Raw genomic sequence first — 18,811 nt, forward strand, 5'->3', positions numbered from 1 at the left:
GCAGTTCCTTTAGTTGACTGAGTTGTCACATTGTATCCTGCTGGAAAACTGTGGCAGGTCACAAATGAGTACTGGGGAAGTGGCCAGACTTATTTCTTCCTCCTTCATTCAGCTAAACTCATATGGAATACAAGGAGGGAGTTGTTTTTTTCTTTTTTAAATGTCCCTCCAGAGTGAATTGTTCCAGATATAACGCGTGCATTCAGGGATCTGCACCTCAAATGGAAGCATGTTAGCAAGAACAATTAACAAAGGGACTGAAGCACACTAAGCAACAGGATGCTGGGTTTTTGGTTGTAGCCATGTTGGCCTAAGGACGTAGGCAGACAAGGTTATTTGGGTAGATAAATTATACATAAGGGGGTGAAGAGGCCTTTCTGCTGGCCCTCTAAATTTAATCCTGTTGCTTAGGCAAGCAAGGTTCTTTGGCGAGAGACTCCCTATGCCTGATGAAGGGTGACTCTGCCGGAAAGCTTGCTAAGAACTTTTTTTCCAACTACTCAGTTGGTCTAATAAAAGATATCACATCTACCCAAAGAACCTTGCCTGCCTAAGCAACAGGATTAAATTTAGAGGGCCAGCAGAAAGGCCTCTTCACCCCCTTATGTATAATTTATGCCTTCATTTAAGGACATTCATATGCCTTATGCTAAGCTTATGCTCAAGGATAATTCTTATTGCAATGGCCAAACTATTCTTTGTATGTGCCTTTACTATGCCATTCAGGTGGACCATTAATTTTGCCTTGCAAACTGTGGGCTTGAATTCTCCCTCTCACTTGAAGACAATAGCTAAACATAGACATGTTTCATTGGACAAGGATTGGGTTTTCTCTCTTTACTCTTTATATCTTCATTCTTATAAATCCATGTGTTATAACTAAGGCTTACAAAAGCCCACTGATTTGGATATTCAGTATTATTTTATTATTTTTGAACCTTGCTAATCCACAGCTGGCATCAACACACATCAAACCAATCCAGTATTTCATGAGACACCCACAAGAACAAATACGGGGAAAAAAATCACTGAAGCGGAGACCTTTATTATAAATCTACCAGCTCATGCCTCAGAAAAGTGAATTGAGTGTTGGAGTGGGAATTTAGGTACTTATTAATTGTTTATTATAATTATCATTTATTTGCAGTAGCACTTCAGAATTCCAGTCATAACCCCATCGTGTTAGGCACTGAACATACATGGAACAAAAAGATTGTCCCTGCACAAAAGAACTTACAACCTAAGGGTAGAATTTCTCTGTACTACAACTGCTGGGGAGGGGGGGGGCGGGGGGTTCGACATACCTGAACTAGTTTTAAATTAGTTACCTGTAGCAGTCTACTTGCAGTAGCATGGAGGACAAGAAACAGGCCTGTATTGTGGCTAAATTGTTTCAGGTGCTCAAATGGGTAATTTAGACTTAGAACAGATATCTCTACACTACAGCCAGTTTTGTGTGTATGTTGGTGAAAACAATTTAAAAATACATAGTAGTAGTTGGTAGTTACATAGTAGTTGGTAGTGTCCTAAAGTTTAAATTCTATCACCAGGCTGGGGTGACTTCTTCACCCCTGGCACAGGCTGCTGTGCCCCTGCCAGGCAGACCCTGGCTGAGGTCCTATGCTGGTGGAAGAGGGGAAAGACAGGGGATTAAGTCTCTCTCCCTCTCCCCTTCACCTCAGGGTGCTGGCCCCTGGCCGGTGTCTAGACACACCCCTGCCCCTGCTGCTTGAGGGGTGAGTGGGGAAAAGTCTGGCAGGGGTTGCTTCCCCCTTCCCCCTCCAGGTACACCTGACTGGGGACCATGCAGGCTAGGGTGGGGGTTTAAACCCTTCTCCAATTGTACTCAGTGGCCTCCTGAGGCCTGGCCATGCTCACCCACCAAGCTCAAGCAGAGAGAGGGGAAAAACCTGGAGGCTTCTCCCAGCTTCCCTCCTGCTTTCCTGCCACTGCCAAAGGGAAAGGAGAGCTTGCTCCAGCTTCTGGCCTGAGCCACTGCAGGCGTGTGGTTGCATTTCCAGAATCAGAAGTGAATGTTTGTTCACTTGCTTTTCAGTTCAATCTATGCAGTTTAAACTAACCTGCAAAGACTGAATCGATTCAGGCTTGGGCTTTTTGAATGTCTGTACTTAGCCTCTGTGACTTAGTCAAACACTACTGCTCTGGCTGAGGCACAGAGCAAAATCCTGCCCCATCACCCTCAAGGCTAGAAAAGCCCATCCCCCTCTTCATAACTCTGGGGCTGTGAAACCATCAGCCACTTCCCCCACCCGTCCCATCCCACCCTTATTTGCTGGGGAATATGACTCACCAGCACCAGACCCCCGGTTCACCCTGACACCTGCTGTTTGTGCAGCCCCCTCTCCCTCCCCTTCCCCCATCACCTTCCCCAGCTAGGACTTCAGAGATTCCCCCACTGCTGCGTTTGATGCCCCCATGCTGGGACTATGGCTGCAGTGGTGGGAGTGCAGCCCCAGCAGCATCATGGCCAAGCCCCCTCCATCACAGCCAGATTCCCAACTCTGACAGCAGTAGGCAGTCGCCTGCAGCAAAATACCCCTCTGAAGCTGAGATTCTGGCCCTGGTTTAGAAGACAGCAGACCCACCTAGGGCCTGCTGTCTGACAGCTAGATAGCCAAGGGAAGGAGATAGGGGTTGGTGGGCATTGTCCCTTTGGATCACCAGTCAGTCAGCCCTGACTTGTGCCCTGAGCTTCTGTCATCTGTCTCTAGGCAGATAAAGGAGCCTGGAAAACATGCTGGGACATGTGGTTTGCCCCCCCACCCTGGCTGCGTGCTATCAGCAGTGCAGGCTGTTTGCAGAGCATGCATACAACCCTTTGCATGCTTGTACAGCTTTAAGCCACTTGAAATTAAGGCCCCTGCTACACATTACACATATTGCACAATTAACAGGTTAATCACACAATACATTTAGATCAGCCACACTTCCAAAGTGATACTAGCCACACATGCAAAGTAACTAGCACACAATTAACTGGTTAATCATGCAATAAATGTAGACCAGCCACGGTATTATCCAGCCAGAGTAATTATCACACAATGAAAATGTTTATCCAACTATAAAAAGAGCCAATCAGCTATAAAGTTTGTGCTCAAAAATGTGTAACAACTCTATAGCTGGTTTCTACCCAGCTTTAACTTAAACATGTAGTAGGGTCCTAAGCTGCTGAACTTCAATTAGTTGATTTGAATGCTTGTACATACCCCTAGAAGTGTTGGTCTAAAGAACAATATAAACTTCGTCAGCAATATCCATAAATGTTGCCTGCCATATGGTGCTGCTTCTCTCTTTAGTTATCGCTGTGAGAAAGTGAGCATGCACTCCTGGTTACCTCAGACCATTTATAGAAAAATAGTTTGAGGGAGCCCTTTATTCAGACATTACCGTCATATGACTGGATAGATAATTAGTTATATGAAGCTTATTTCTAACACATTTCTGATTTTGTTAGGTGCTAAGGTACCTCAAATGCCTTATAAAAGGCCCAAATGAACAGCACAGTTTACACTGTCTTATTTGGCACAAGACTGGCACTCTGTATCTGAGGATGCTCAGAAAACAGAAGGTATTTGAACATGACAGGTTAAGATCCTCTGTAAACAGTATAAGAACAAATACCTTGATGTAACAAAGTACTTTAACACCTACTTACCTTTAAGCAAAGGAACAGCCCAATCAAATTCAGTGCTACTTTGATGAGACTGCGCTTGAGTTTAAAGTTTGGCATGTGTTTATGTAACTGGCTGAAGTTGCGGCATTATCAAATGAGCGTCCCAGCAACAAAGCTTCATAGGGTTCTGACTGTCAATTATCAAGGCAGAAAAGAGATGTTCTTGTTACCTAGTATACAGGCACGTGAAAATAATAAAACCACTTTAAATGGAACTGCATGTGTGCAACAAAAGACAGAATCATTTACAGAAGAAGACAGAAAAAAAGACTGTAGATATTAGGTGCTGGTGTTGTTTATTTTCTAAGTATCACCCTTATTTCGTGGGATAATGTGTGAGAACCTTGAGGTGATCTGGCTATTCTAAAGTCAAGGTCCTAAATATCCAACCCCTTCTAGCGACAGGACCATATTAGTATGTCAAGCAAACCACTGTTTTACAGCTTCTAAAACATCAGAATGAAATAAAGAATAGCAGACAAAAACAGCATAATGGGGATCCCAGAAAGTTAGGGCTCACTTGTACTGCAGCTGTAGTCAAGTAAGAGAAGCCAGTCAAAATACAATTATTCCTTGACCCACTACAACAGGACTATCTAACTCTTTTGGCCTTTCAGAATAGATCTGGACAGTAGGGCTTCTCGTAAGCCAGATGACCTATCTCCAGTGGCAGGGTGGTGGCTTGCTGGTGGGGCTGCCAGAGCTGCTGTGTTGGGGCAGCTGTAGAGCCCAGGGTCATCCCTTTCCCCTTTCCCCCCTGTCACCAGTGGTGACCAAAAGCCATAAATTCGGCACTGGGAAAGGAGATGCAGGGAAAATGGTGGCAGCATTCATCACCTTAGCCTCAACACAGCAGCTCCAAAAGCTGTGCTGACAAGCCCTGTGGCCACAGTTTATCTCACAATGGGCCACATGTGGCCTGTGAGCTGCCAGTTGGATAATCCTACACGATAGTGTCACTAAAAGTTGTGGTGACAATCTGGAAGATGGGATGAAGTACACCGTCAGTAAGTTTGACACCAAGCTGTGTGGAGCAGTAGATACACTGGAGGGTAAGGCTAGGATTCAGAGAGACCTTGACAAATTGGAGCATTGGACCAAAAGAAATCTCATGAGGTTCCATAAGGACTATTGCTAAGTCCTGTGTTTACAATGGTACAATCCCATGCACTGGTTACTGGTTGGGGAATGACTAACTAAGCAACAGTTCTGCAAAAAAGGACCTGGGTTTACAGTGGACAATAAGCTGAAGATGAGCTAGCAGTGTGCCCTTGTTGCCAACAAGGCTAACGGCATACTGGGCTGCATTAGTAGAAGCGTTGCCAGCAGATCGAGGGAAGTGATAATTCCCCTCTATTCAGCGCTGGTGAGGCCACATCTGGAGTACTGTGTCAAATTTTGGCCCACCACTACAGAAAGAATATAGAGAAATTGGAGACAGTCCAGTAGAGGGCAACCAAAATGGTGAGGAAGTTGGGGCAAATGACTTATGAAGAGATGCTGAGGGAACTGGGCTTATTTAGTCTGGAGAAAATAACTGATGGGGAATTTAACAGCAGCCTCCAACTACCTGAAGGTTGGTTACAAAGAGAATGGAGCTAGACTGTTTTCAGTTGTGACAGATGACAGAACAAGGAGCAATGGTCCCAAGTTGCAGCAAGGGAAGTTTAAGTGAGATATTAAGAAAAACTCTCTCACAAGGGGGTAGTAAAGCACTGGAACACATTATTCAGAGAAATGGAATCTCCATCCTTGGCTAGAAAAGCTTTGGCTGGGATGATATAGTTGAGGATGGTCCTACTTTGAGCAGGGGGTCAAAGTAGATGACCTCCTGAGGTATCTTCTAACTCTAATGTTCTATGATTCTACAGTGCACATGGGATATACCCATAACCAAATTAAATATTTGGCATATAGTATATACCAAGAGTTTTAACTCAGTCATGGGGATACAGAAAGGTCATTCTACATCGCCACTTTTCATCATTTGTATTAGGTTATAGCAACAATCTAAAAAATTTGGTGCTGAAAATTCTCACAGACTGTATGGCATCCATTCATCAGCAAGTTATAATGGATATTGCACCTGTTCTGCTGACTGGTGGTGCGTTTTCTTTTGTGGATCTAGAAACCAATGTTCAACTTGCAGATCCTGCCACAGTGGTCACAGTGGTACAAGGTGTTAGGGACTACTGTACTGACAGGCCATTTCCTTCAGTCACGTTTATGTTGTAATTTGAGTGAGCATTTCTTATCATGATGTTGGACTCCTTGATTGAGAAGGGAGCACCACTTTGTCCTGTATCCTACTAAGGCCTCCCTAAGGTCAATTCCAAAAGCATTTGTATCCTGCTTGTAGACGTCTTTGGAGCGCACGTCTTTGAAGCTCCCAGACTAACCTATCAAGTAATCCTATATAAAGTAGATCAGATAATAGGAATTCAATTTATTTGATACTGTCCTTTATCATCTCACTTCTGTACAAAATGAAGGAATTTGTGAAGTGCGTTAAATACAACTGGAATTTACTAGCATTTTTTTAAATGCTAAGCATGTTTCACACATGCTTCACAAAACATTTGTAAAAGACTGCATGTTTTAGGACACAATTACTTCCTGTTAAAAAAAAACAATTATTCATACAAAACCACAATTAATTGGTGCATGTCTGTACTTAAAAAAGGAGATGAAAAGGAGAAGAGAGCAAATGAAGAGAGTAGTACTAAATTTTGCTTGCAGTGTGAAGGCAGTCCTAATTCAACAGACTACCATTTTTAATTGAAAATGAAGCTGTGTCATAACTCAAAAGGGAAGCCGTCTAGAGCTGGCAGAGATTCCCTGCAGATGTCAGGTCCAGCCTCAAGGCAATGGAGCTGAGGCTTGTGGGGATAAGGAGTTATCCCAGGGCAAACCTTCATCTATTCCTTGGGACAAGTGGGGAGAAACTCAGGGCACTGATGGTCCCCACAGAGTGGTTTGTAACACTGCCTGGATTCATTTAATAATTTCTAGGCTATATTTCTTGGTCTGGTCTCTGTTAGTACACGTAAAATACATGGCAGCAGAAGTCAGCCAGAAAAGAAGCATACCCTGCATTCAGCCCCTTTGGCACTCTTAAAAGGAAAGCACCTAAAGGCTCACAATTTGAAATCTTTCATATTATATAGCAGGTAAAAGCTAAGATTAAAAGATGGAAGAAGAAAATAGCAGGCCTGGATAATATGTATATTTTAAACCAAAAAAATGTCTGAACCCAACAATGCAGAATAACAAGAGACAGATACTTTGCAAAGCAAAACAGCTCCATCCAGCATATAGTATGTGGATTCAAGAATCTGTGTTAGTTTTTAGTAAGAAAATAAATTGCTTTTCCCTAATGGGGTCTGAGACAATGAGAACAGAGAAGTACAAAGCAATCTTTTCCCCTTCTTTCAACCCCTTGACCCTTTAGTAAAGCTCATAGGAAAGATAAAAGCAGACTGAAATCAATTTGGCTTTCAAGCCATAGAGAACCTGACATATTCTGTCCATGTCATAATGTGTCTGATAGCTTGGTGGGGAGGGGCATGCCCTATTCTTTCATACATCACAAGAATCCATTGGGAACATTAGGTATGAGACCAGTGCAAGCTTGTCTGTCCGTGTTTACGTCCAGTTTCTTGCTTTTCCTTGGCACTCTGGCTTTCTTAGAAACCCAAACTGCTGTAATGAACTACTGACACAATCTTTCAGAAGGGGCAGAAGCATAGAAAAATGTAACACTGCTCCTAGCAGCATTAATTATCATTCAAGTTTCTTTTGAGACATCTTGTAACAGCAAGATTCTGGAAGACCTTTGCACTATAAAACTACAACTTTGCTAAATACTCTAACACAGGGGTTCCCAAACTGTGGTACATGTATCTCTGGGGGTACACAAGACATTTCTGGGGGGTACATGGGAGAAATTGTGTAATAGTGGATTTAATTTTCATTATAATAATAATTGGCATTTAAGGGATAAAATATAAAATGTAGGGGTATGCAGGCAGCTGGTCAATCTGGAAGGGGGTACTTAATAAGAAAAAGTTTGGAAACCTCTGCTGTAAGATATCAATAATGTTGCATGTTATTGTTTTATTGTAGCTGATAGCACCATCTCTTTGGAAAGTTTCCAAACCTTTCCCATTATGAGACTTGTTTTCAGTTGCTTAGAACTGAAATCTTCCATGCCAAACAGTTACCTAGAGGTGAATTTAATTGCAAAGTTTCAGGCCAAAGAAATGGAGCCATATTTGAGGGCTAAGGAAAACATTGTTTTTCCCATATTAAAAACTATGGTGATTTCTCCTGGACAAAGCACTAGTATCCCATAATTTAAGCAAGTCAGTTGAAATTTGATGGCGGGGAGGGAGGCTTTTCTGCCAGGAATATACCTTGTGTAGTTCCTATGAAAAGCTACACAAACTTGACTATGTCACAATCTGTACACACTAGGCAGCTGTATTAAGGTTGCACAGGCAACATTAATTGGGCATTCATAGCTTTTGCATTGCTTGACAGTCTTAAACACGGGAGCTTTTTTTTATGTAGCTTTTTTGTTTGCAATAGTATCTACACGTATACAGGTTTCCCTTGCTTTATGCTGTACATGCGTTCCTGGAAAATGGTTCATAACTTGAATTCACATAAAGAGAACCCATTTTACAATGTAATGACCTCAACTATACTGACCCCAGTCCCATTTCTACCACTTTTACAAGACAATTTTGGTACTAACAAAAAGCAGATAGTACACACAAGCACAGGGCACTATCATAATGGGCAATGGAGATGTATAAGGGGTGCATGGGGTGCATGTGCACCCCCTGAGCATGGCAGTGCACCCCTTGTGAAAAGGTGCTGCTGACACTGCCAGCAACGCCTGTAGGTGATCACAGCTCACCACTGCCCCCCTTGCTGCTGACACTGCCGGTGCCCCCACTGTAAGCACCAGCCAATCACTGCAGCTGCCAATCCCAGCCAGCCAATCCCAGCCAGCCAATCCCACTGCAGCTGCCAATCCCAGCCAGCCAATCCCAGAAGCAGCCGCATCCATTCCTGGAAGTGGCTACAGCGATTGGCCACAGCAGGATCAGCTGCAGGGTGGACTGGTCACCGGGGGGGGCGGGGGAGGGGGCACATACCCCTCGTGACTAAGGTGGCACCAGTTGCCCATAATAATGGGGATGGCAACTCCAGAAAGACGTGTCACAGACAACGAGCGAGAAGCACAGATCCACACAGGAGACTATATTTTGGACTACAATGCACCACACAAAGCAGCTGACTGCCCGCTTCCACCACATTGGTCGCATACAAGTGAATTTACCTCACATATAAAATTTTTAGCATAAAAAGAGTCATCTCATAAGAAAAAATTCACACATACAGAACCCCCATAAAGCGAGGGAAACCTGTACATAGATCTCTTATTATATGTTACTCCATAACAGAATCCACTGAAGGAATCCTGAAGGGACTTTGCACTGGAAAGTGTTTTCAAGACATACACTCACTGTATGGGCATATTGTAGAATGAGTATTTTTCCTTCCCCTTTTCAAGTCCTTCCAGTCAGCTTCTGATACCAGCTTCAGGCTTTAGTCTTAATTTTATAGCAATTAATGGATCAAATCCTGCTTCCTTTAAAGACCAAATTTCCATCTGTAAACCACCACAACAGCTGCACTTTCCAGAGACAAAGCCAATCACAAAGCCCAAGCCAAAGATAAGAACAAAGCACTCTTGGTCAAGGGGACCTGGTTTGTAACAAACTTCTAGAGATTGGATGAAAACAGACCTTACAAAACAAAATAAAAAAATAAAAGAAGATTAATAAAATTTGCTCTGAAAAGGGAGAAGTGCTACAGATCCCATGAAGTGCACTCGAAACATCACTATAGCTACTAAATTTATGTAAAAGATACTCAGCTAGTACAGTAATGGGCAGTAGTATAAAACCGTAATGAAGAAAGATAGATGTGAAAGGAGATGCATGAAATCCAGTTCAATAAAAGTGGTCACATTCAACCCCAAAGAGGTTAAGAGGGAGCAACACCAGGTACTGGAGGATTCAATCAGAAGACAGCAGCTTTACAGTCCAGAGAGAGCTACCTAGAAGTCCTACCAAAAGAGTCTGTCACAGCATGGTCCTGTTGCTTCTTGACTCCATTTTCTCACCTTTGGGTTTGTAGGCTCTATGATAGACAAGAGCCAAGAAGCAGTTGAACACCACTGACCCACTCACCAGTGGGGCTTGGATTCCAGTGTAAGCCAGTGGAATTTTGGGAGCGAATGAAACCTCCTGAATGGAAAAAGACATAGGCAACACATCGGAAGGGTATGGGGGGCACATGCCCCCCTCAGATTGACCACTGCCGATGCTGCCACTGGCGTCTGCAAGCAGTTGCTGCTTGCCACCCCACCCCCTTGCCACCAACACTGCTGCAGCTGCCTGCAGGCAGTCCCTGCTAGGCTCGCCCTTGCCACCAGTGTCACCATGGTCCCTGCTGCCACACTGCCGCCTGCGAGTGGTTGCCGTGCCTCTCAACCATCAGGAGGCACGAGTCGTTCATGGGAAAAAAACCTCCCTTGTCACTGTATTTTGCTGTGTTGGCTTACAGTGGGATCATAGTATGTCTATCATGAATAAAATGGCCAACAATTGTTAGTGACAACAATCAAGTTATTCATCAGGCATTTTGAAAAATGATGGATTGAGTTTCTTGTACCATTCATGCCCCAGCTGTGCTGTTGATCAATTCCTCTTTGGTTAAAGTTGTATTATTGGAGCATCTGTTCTATATACATAGATAAACAAACAATAGTGGACATATGTACACATAAAGGCATTGATAAACACCCATATAGAAACATACTCACAAGCAACAGGCAATCTGTTACCCTAAACAGTTAAAAATAGAACAGACACTATTCTTAATTTTTATACCATATTACAATAATAATTCAAAGAATGCTTGTTTTTTCTCTCCCCCTGTCTATTAAACATCTTTGTCTAGCTGTATTAGAAGTCATAGCTCATAGGATGTACAGTAGGATACATAACAATGATGCTACTGCCTCCTCTTACAGCAGCATGCCATGCCAGGCTCCAACCTTCCCCTGTGATGGAGGAAGGATTTGGGCACATTCCAGGGGAAGCTGGGAAGGCATGGGCAGGATGCAAAGAAGGCTGGTAATGTGGTAAAACAGAGCTCTGCTTCTCTCAATTTTCCACTGGTTGAAGGTCTGAGGAATTTTTTCCAAATTGTGTAAGTCAGAGCTGATCAAAAACAGCTCTCATGTGTCCCAGGGCTGAATGACTGAGGATCAGGGAGCTGCAACAGATTCCCTTCAGCCCCTGCTCTTCTGAGTTCAGACAGGATAAAAGATTTGAGGGTCATTGCCTCTGGGCCCTTTCCTCTTCAAGCATAGCAAAAACTCTCAGAATTTAAGAGCAGAGCCATTTTTTAAATATCTTAAGCCACAAGCCAATGCTATGACTACTTGCTGCCATTAAATGATCAACCTGAACCGTCTCAGAAATAAAAACATCAGTAAGTTTGTACAATATTTCACCTGTATCCTGATTTTCTGAAGCAGACCAGAAAATGAAAATTTCTGGCAAAACGAGTTAGCAATAATTGCTTATTTTCAGTGCCTAAAGTATCAAAATCAGAATGAAAGCAAACCACCACCAGCTCCCCCTTAAGTATAATGAAAATAATGGTTTTTTCTCTTGTCAACTATGATCAAGGTTTAGGAGTACAAGATTTCACAGCCCATGTTTTATGCAATAGTATTCATATAAGCTCTAAACAAAGCTTGCTATGTTTTAGAGCTTAGTCTGCTACTTTAAAACTGCCATTTAACTTCATAAAAATAAAAAAAACCCTCAACTTCTTACATTTGCATTTCAAACTGCATGGATCAATTTTCATTTTGGTTGGAAAAAAGTAGACTATGGACAGCAGTATGATGGGTTTGGGATCACAATAGGACAAAATTCTGCCCAGAGAATTTTCAGCATGATTTATATTTATTTATATGATAGTGGGATTTGGCTTATGGTTAATGTGCTTCAGGAACATCAAATATTTAAGTGGACCTAAATGCCTAACATTAAGTAATGAGTAATTTATAATTTGTCTTAAAGCTAAATATGCTGTAACAAATCCATAACCACCATTTGTTTATCCATAACCACTTGTTATGAAGCTGCACTGTTTTGGCACTTGGCATTTCAAAGCATCAGAACCTACAGCTTCCTATTCCTAAATCACAGGTCTCAGCCAGAAATCGGTGTTAGCAAACAGAGCTGAAGACAGATTCCAACAGTCCGGATTGTATCCGGTGAAAAACATAAGACTAGTCAATTCATTACAGTACTTTTCATGGAATAGTTCACCAGCTCTCTTAATACGTAAACTCTCTTGGTCCTTAAAAACTGCCCTGAAGTTAATGGTTCCTAACTCAATAAAGTAGCAAAAAACTAACAGTGAGACCATTTAAACATTGGATCAACTTACCTAGTGCAGTGGTGAATTCTTCATCACTTGCAGTCTTTAAATCAAGACTGAATAGCTTTCTGAAAGATATGTTATAGAACAAGCAGAAATTATGAGCTCAATGAACAAATTATTAGGTCAGGTTCTTAGGCCAGAATCAAAGAGGAGCTGATGGTAGTCATGGCTCCTTATGTCCTTGAAATCTAAGTGTATATTACTGCCCACTATTGCTGATTGTACTAAGTAAAAGAAAATTTTCAATCAGTCAGGTATGCAGCTGTATCACCACATTGTACCACCAGAACAAGTTCTTGGAAGAGATCTTACTCCTTTCCTGGTTCAGTATGTACCAGACCTCTACCACTCCCACCCCAGTACCATCATCCTCACTTTCAGAACTGAATTGGGGAAGTATGAAATTAAGCCTGACCTTTCCTTGTACTTCACATTCAATGTGCTTCCCAAACCAACAATCATAACGGAGCATCAATTTCACTCCAAGGAAGCTTGTTTATGGAGGCACAAGGGGCTGAGTACAAAGCTGAGACTGGGGAGGCCCAGTGCGTGACCCAAGCACAGATAAGGTTCAGTCCAGTTTACAATTTTAACACTGAACTCTCACTTGTAGCTGTGCGCTCTGGTGGTGGAATAATAGGATGGGGCTTCCTTACCTTCTTGGTAGCAATCCAGATCTTTCAAGGGGTAAATTATTTTACCTTTGGCCTTCTTGCTTACTCAGTTGGGAGCCATATTATTGCTTCATAAAAAGAGACACCTTTCCTATTATTCCTTTGCTAATGAAGGCTGCAAAATCCTTTTCAGACAACTAGCTAACATGATTGATAAATAGTGCTTCAACTATCCAGACCAAGCTGGATTTATGATTAATTGCATGCTCTTAAGTAATCTTTCAGGACTGCTTTATTCATTGTTCCCTGCAATATAAAAAGAAACACTGCTTTGGATGCCAAAATGACATGCAATGAGTACAATGGCTCTCCATATTCACAGGCTTGCATTAGTTTAGATTCTTGTGATTGCTGTAGGGAAAGGACAATGTTGGGACTGCCAGAGTATATTTAAATTTTTGATTGATATCAGTGCCTGCTATGATTATGAATATGTTACCATGCTTACATAAACAGTGCAAAAAGCTGGGTTACTGCTAAGAATAGTTCAGAACTTAAAACTAAACTAAAATCAGGAAATTCAGAGTTATAGTTTATTCCTCAAATCCACTGCAACTGGGCCCCTCGCGCTTGTGTAGTTTAACATAATGGACCACTAGGCTCAGACTGTAATAAAAACCACCACCTAGAAATCACCGAAATGCTGAGCTAGCATTCTATTTATGGAGCATTGCCCAGTTACGTTATCCCATGTATTTAATTAGTATAGATTTTCCAGATCTGGATGCTGTAGATATAGTATGGCTTTGCAAGTCTGTGAGAGATTTTTCTGAGCCTAAATAGCAGATTCCTCCCTAGTTTATGTACATGATAACTGCCTCCTTGTTTGCAGTCTGGATTTAAAATAAAACATGAGAAGAAAGGCAGCATTTAAGGCTGTGCAATGTGCTACTGAAACCTGCTATTAAAACAATCCTTGCAAGTTGGGAGAGGAGCAAAGAAAGAAGGGGAAGGGCTTGCAGAATCAGGGCCTGAGTGAAGGAAATTACTCTTTGAGGGACCGGAAATCATGTTGTTGCTGTTATAGTTTGGCAATTAGTTTCAATGCTGTGCACTGCGATTCAATTTAGGTGAATATACTCTATTAAATTAATGACCTCATACTAATGAGTTTAAGGGAATTATCATCAGTGGCCCACAACTGCTTAATAATTAACTTTTATGTTTTGGTGAGATGATTTCATTTCAGTGAGTGGCTGCATATTAGCAACTGTAAGGGAAATACTGCCATTAGGTCAGGAGAATTATTTTGAACCAGGTCACAGAAAGTTTTATGGCATTTTAATATTTTCATTACATACAAAGAACACATGTAAATGTCTGGACTGATGACACATTTATTCTGATGTACTTGAACTTTACACAGGTATAAAAAAGAACCAGACAGCATAAACCTTTACACTGTTGTGGCTTTGACCAATTCAGTATAGAATTATCCCATGACAAATCAGAGGTAAAACTATAACATTATGAAAGTTACTCTGGTATATATATCATTTGTACAGAGCTTATCCCACAAGAGCTTTTTGCTCAAGACAAACAGGATATTAACAGCTCCTCTCCACCTATAAGCAAGGCACTATAATAGCTACCTAATAAATACTGGATTAGCTGTATCTCTGGCTGCTCAGAATTATGGCATAATTTACATCAGTGCTCAAAAGGAATGAAAGTTATGTGTTTTGGTATTAAATATCTTCATGACTGATTCATTTAAAATAAACTAATGAGTATACAAAAACATATTGGCTGCATCCAGATGAGCAAGCACATGCCTCTTGTGACATCTCAAAGCAGTTTGAGATGCTGCAGAAGGCATGCTAGGAACAAAAAAAATATTCCCTGTACTGAATATTTGCAGTGTGGACTCTAAGTTTGATACTGGCAAATTCCAGTATTAAAAAAAACATGCTGGAAAAAAGTGGCACAGGGCGCGCTCCTGGAGTGTGCTCTGAAGCAACCAGAGTCTGGGTCCTCCAAAAAGATGCTCCAGCACCCAGCCAGAGCATCTTTATGCCTGCCACCTGCCCCTGCTGCTCCAGAAGCAGGGCAAGGCTGACAGTGGTGGCTTGGACCCAGGCTCTGTTCCTGGTAAGTAGGGATATGGGGGCAGGGGAGTCGGGGGGGGGGAGGGGCGGCTGTGGGGGAGAGGTGAATCCTCTGCCTGCCCCCACAGTGCACAGCCCCCACCACCCCCGGTGGCAGCAGCTAGCAGCGGGCCCTCAGGGCTTTTGTGGCCTGCTGCAGGCAGAGTTGTCCAGTGGCCCCCCAGCATCTAGCGCCCCCTGGCTAAAGGTCCAGGAGGAGCTGGGCAGGGTCAGTTTGCCCCAAGTGGCAAAATTTGCCCCACACCAAAGTGCACGTTCAGGCACGTGTGATGAGGCACAAATCTCTGGCACAAATTTGTGCTGCTGCTACTTGAGCTGTTGCAAGCACACGTGCCTGCATGTGTGGATGCACCCATTGATAAAAAACAAAGAGAAAATTGATGGATGTTTTGACAGTTTTAATTACAACTATTTCACATAATCACTGCTCTGTTCCCTGCAGTTTGGGGCAAGAACCATCTTTTTGTTCTATATAGGACCAAAGATGACAAGTCATAACTAAGGACTGAGCCTCCAACATACTGTGATAAAATTAAAAAACAACACTAATTATAATAATAGTGATGGAGAATGAAGTGATTGCACCCAGTACAATAGTTAACATTTCAGGCCAAATTTAATGACTCTCTCACATTTGCTTAAAAACAGATCCTACCATATCATATACTTTGACAGTGTAGCATCACTCAGGCTTTGGCTAAATTATGCAATGCTCCAGCCCAGGACAATTTAATCAGTGATTAATGAATGAATATTTATTTTATTCAATAAGATAATATTTTATTCAATAATTTTGCCAAGTAACCTGTTCATGAAATATCTGCAAAGAGACTGTGATTTGTTATTCAAAATTATTCAGTGAAAATGTCATATATTTTGCTTACCCTCTGGGTTGCTGTTTGAAATTCAAAAGCCAAATCTGAACTGTGTTGTCTAGCTATGATTAGTCCTATGGTTTTGTTTCCATTTCCTGATTACATGAGCATAATTGCATTCTTCCAGTCAGGTTTCTGGTTCAAAAGCAAATAAAACTCAAATCACAAAAAATGTGATGAAAAGACAATGCAGAATGGGCAAACAAGCCTAAAGAGTATTTGTTAAAAAATGTTGCAGAGTATTTATGGAAAATTGTTCTGAACCATCTTGTTTCCTTTTAGTGGGAATTAGGAAGGAGAAGGAGCAATATATAAATAACTGAGGAGAAAGGAAACCATTAGTGTAACTAGGGTAGGGGGAGCAGAGCACTGAGTTAGATGAGTCTTCGCTACCTTTTGTGCAATTCTGCGGTGCCCTTTCCTGGCCACAGCAGCTTGGGTAGGCACAGCCCAGCACCCAGCAGTGTATATGAAGGGTTGGGGAGGCTCGCATGATGCTGGGAAGTATTGCCATTGGAGGCATACTCCTGCACTTGGGGGCTGGAGCGGGGAAAGAATGAAACACCAAGGAACCGGCACTGCTGCGTATTTCTTCTTGGCAGCACAGCTTGAAGCTGTCTTGAACAACACAAGCAGCTACTGCCAGAGGAGATGCCCATTAGGCCCCGCTTGCCCTCCCATACTTTCCAGTGGTCAGCATAACACCCCCCCCCACCCCCTCCGGTTGTGCCCTGGGTGCTGAAAGAGCTCCCTACACCTCTGGAAAAACCAACATACCTACACTGCCTCCCTGCTGTGCCCCAGAGCACTCTTGAAGCACATCCTACTGATTTACTCTCAAATCCTGGAAATAAGGTCATGCAACCATCTGGGAGCAGCACTGAGCATAAGATAATAAGCACGCCTGAAACCGTGCCTATGATTCTGCCACAAGGAAGGTACGCTGCTTCCTTTTGGAGGGTTGGTGTGTATGGAGCGGGAGTGAGAGGGTGGCACATGCTTCGTGGTAGTACACCTGGAGGCGGCACAGTGGCCAGACAGACATACTCAGAGTGACAAAAGGCCTTCTGCACTGACAGTACAGACCAAAAGTGGAAGGAACTTGAGGTTTTCAGTTGGTGAACGAGAAAACAGGGATTGTTCTAATGCTAGGGACTATTGGAAGCTAAGAAAATCAGAATGTCATTTTCTCTGTAGGGAAGGCTATCTGAAGAGGAGGCAGGGCCCCACTCCAGGGAAAAAGGGGCAGAAACACTGGAGAAGACTATTACATCTTCACTGTTTGGTGTATGTTAATGAAGAGGATTATAGAGTTTGCACCATTAAAGAGGATTACAGAATTTGTACTATTAAAATCTTGATGTTTTTGGCATTTACCCATATTGGCAATATTCCCTGCACTTCAAACAGAGAAGACTGGAAATTCTACGATCAGTGTAATTGCTTCCCATCATACATGTTAACATTAGATTTGCAAACTCTGTTCCACTCTAGTGAGGTAAACCTTAAAGGATTAGGCTAGTCCCTAGGTCAGCCTCAAAGACTATCTAGTTTTCCATACCATAAAGGACCGAGAATAGCCAAAATATTTGACAGAAAGAACAAAAACGAAACCGGGTGCGTAAGTTCTGTTGATGCCTTCTCTATTAGAAGGTATGCTTACGCACAGTAGTTTAATTGGAGGGGGGAGGAATTATCTTTACAGAGGCTGCCACAATTATGTTTAAACTCCAGTGCCTTCACACAAAGGTCAAAAACGTCAATACAAATAATAGGAAATGAGGCTCTGTCCCTGGGTGGCAGCACCAGGAGGTTGTTTAATATTCACTGAGCATCCGCCTGAAAAGTCACTGCACATGTTTTCAAAATTTCACTGCACAGCTGTGCGTCACTGAACTCTGTTTAGCCTCCATCAGGATCAAATTGCAGCAGGGATGAAGGATCTGAGAGGAAATCTGGTACATGTGAAGTACAGCTGACAGGGCTAAAAGTTTTTCTTTTTAATGTTTTAGGTTTTTATGTCCTAAATGTTTATGTTTTTATGTCCTGAATAGATTTTTTTAAATTCTTTCAGATTTTTAATCCCTGTCCCAAATCCTCCCACATGAACTTCTGAATGGATTCAGTACATTTAAAGACCATTTCTCTGCATTCCAGGGGCTTACTTTTGGGGCTTTCAGCACTTAATCCATCCAGACACTGGATTAACTTCCTTTAGCTGAGTGCCTTCCCCTGCTGATATTTCCCTGCCTACACAACACTTGATGCCTGCCATTTTAATATTTTCACATTTTTGTGATGGACATTGTCCTTAAAAGTCACTGCTTGTCTCAGCAATTGGCTTGCTGCCAATCAGCCATGGGAAGCTTAACCCTAACAAATGTCATAAAAATGACCATTTCCATAGATAGTGCCAATTTGTATCTCTGTGAGCAGGAGGGAGGTATACAGAAAAAGAACAGAAGCCCACAAACTAATGTTAATAGCTGCAATGAATAGGCATACATATGGGAAGAAACTCAGGCTTATATTTCTGCAGAAGCAAACCCCCCTAAACAACATATGGGCCAAATACATCTCAAGTATAACAGTGACATCACGGGTTTTACATCAGAGGTACACTTGGCCCAAAGTCTGCAGTACAAAAAACCCGCATGATACAAAAGCTGCTGGAATCCTAGTCACTTTGTGCTGGTCACCTGTTCATATGATTTCTGGTAGTGACATTTTGTCATGGTTTACAGTATCATGACTGTCCCCAGAAAATAACAATTCCCGTAAAATAATAAAGAAACTTGACATCATAACTCAAACAAATTGGACATGACAGGCATTTCTTATGCAGTTATCTGAAACGTGTACGTGATCCCAGTTGTGGATTGTTTCCAACATGCAGGTTTCATTCATAATATAATCAGA

General features: G+C 42.3%; 1 protein-coding gene across 3 annotated transcripts in view; it reads right to left on the minus strand.

Annotated features, from left to right (window-relative positions):
- TRIM2 (tripartite motif containing 2) overlaps positions 1 to 18,811 on the minus strand; it is a 157,000-nt gene that overhangs the window by 124,722 nt on the left and 13,467 nt on the right. The gene's annotated exons all lie outside the window — the stretch shown is intronic.

The sequence above is a fragment of the Alligator mississippiensis genome, chromosome 2 (assembly GCF_030867095.1).
Source record: "Alligator mississippiensis isolate rAllMis1 chromosome 2, rAllMis1, whole genome shotgun sequence".
NCBI lineage: Eukaryota > Metazoa > Chordata > Crocodylia > Alligatoridae > Alligator > Alligator mississippiensis.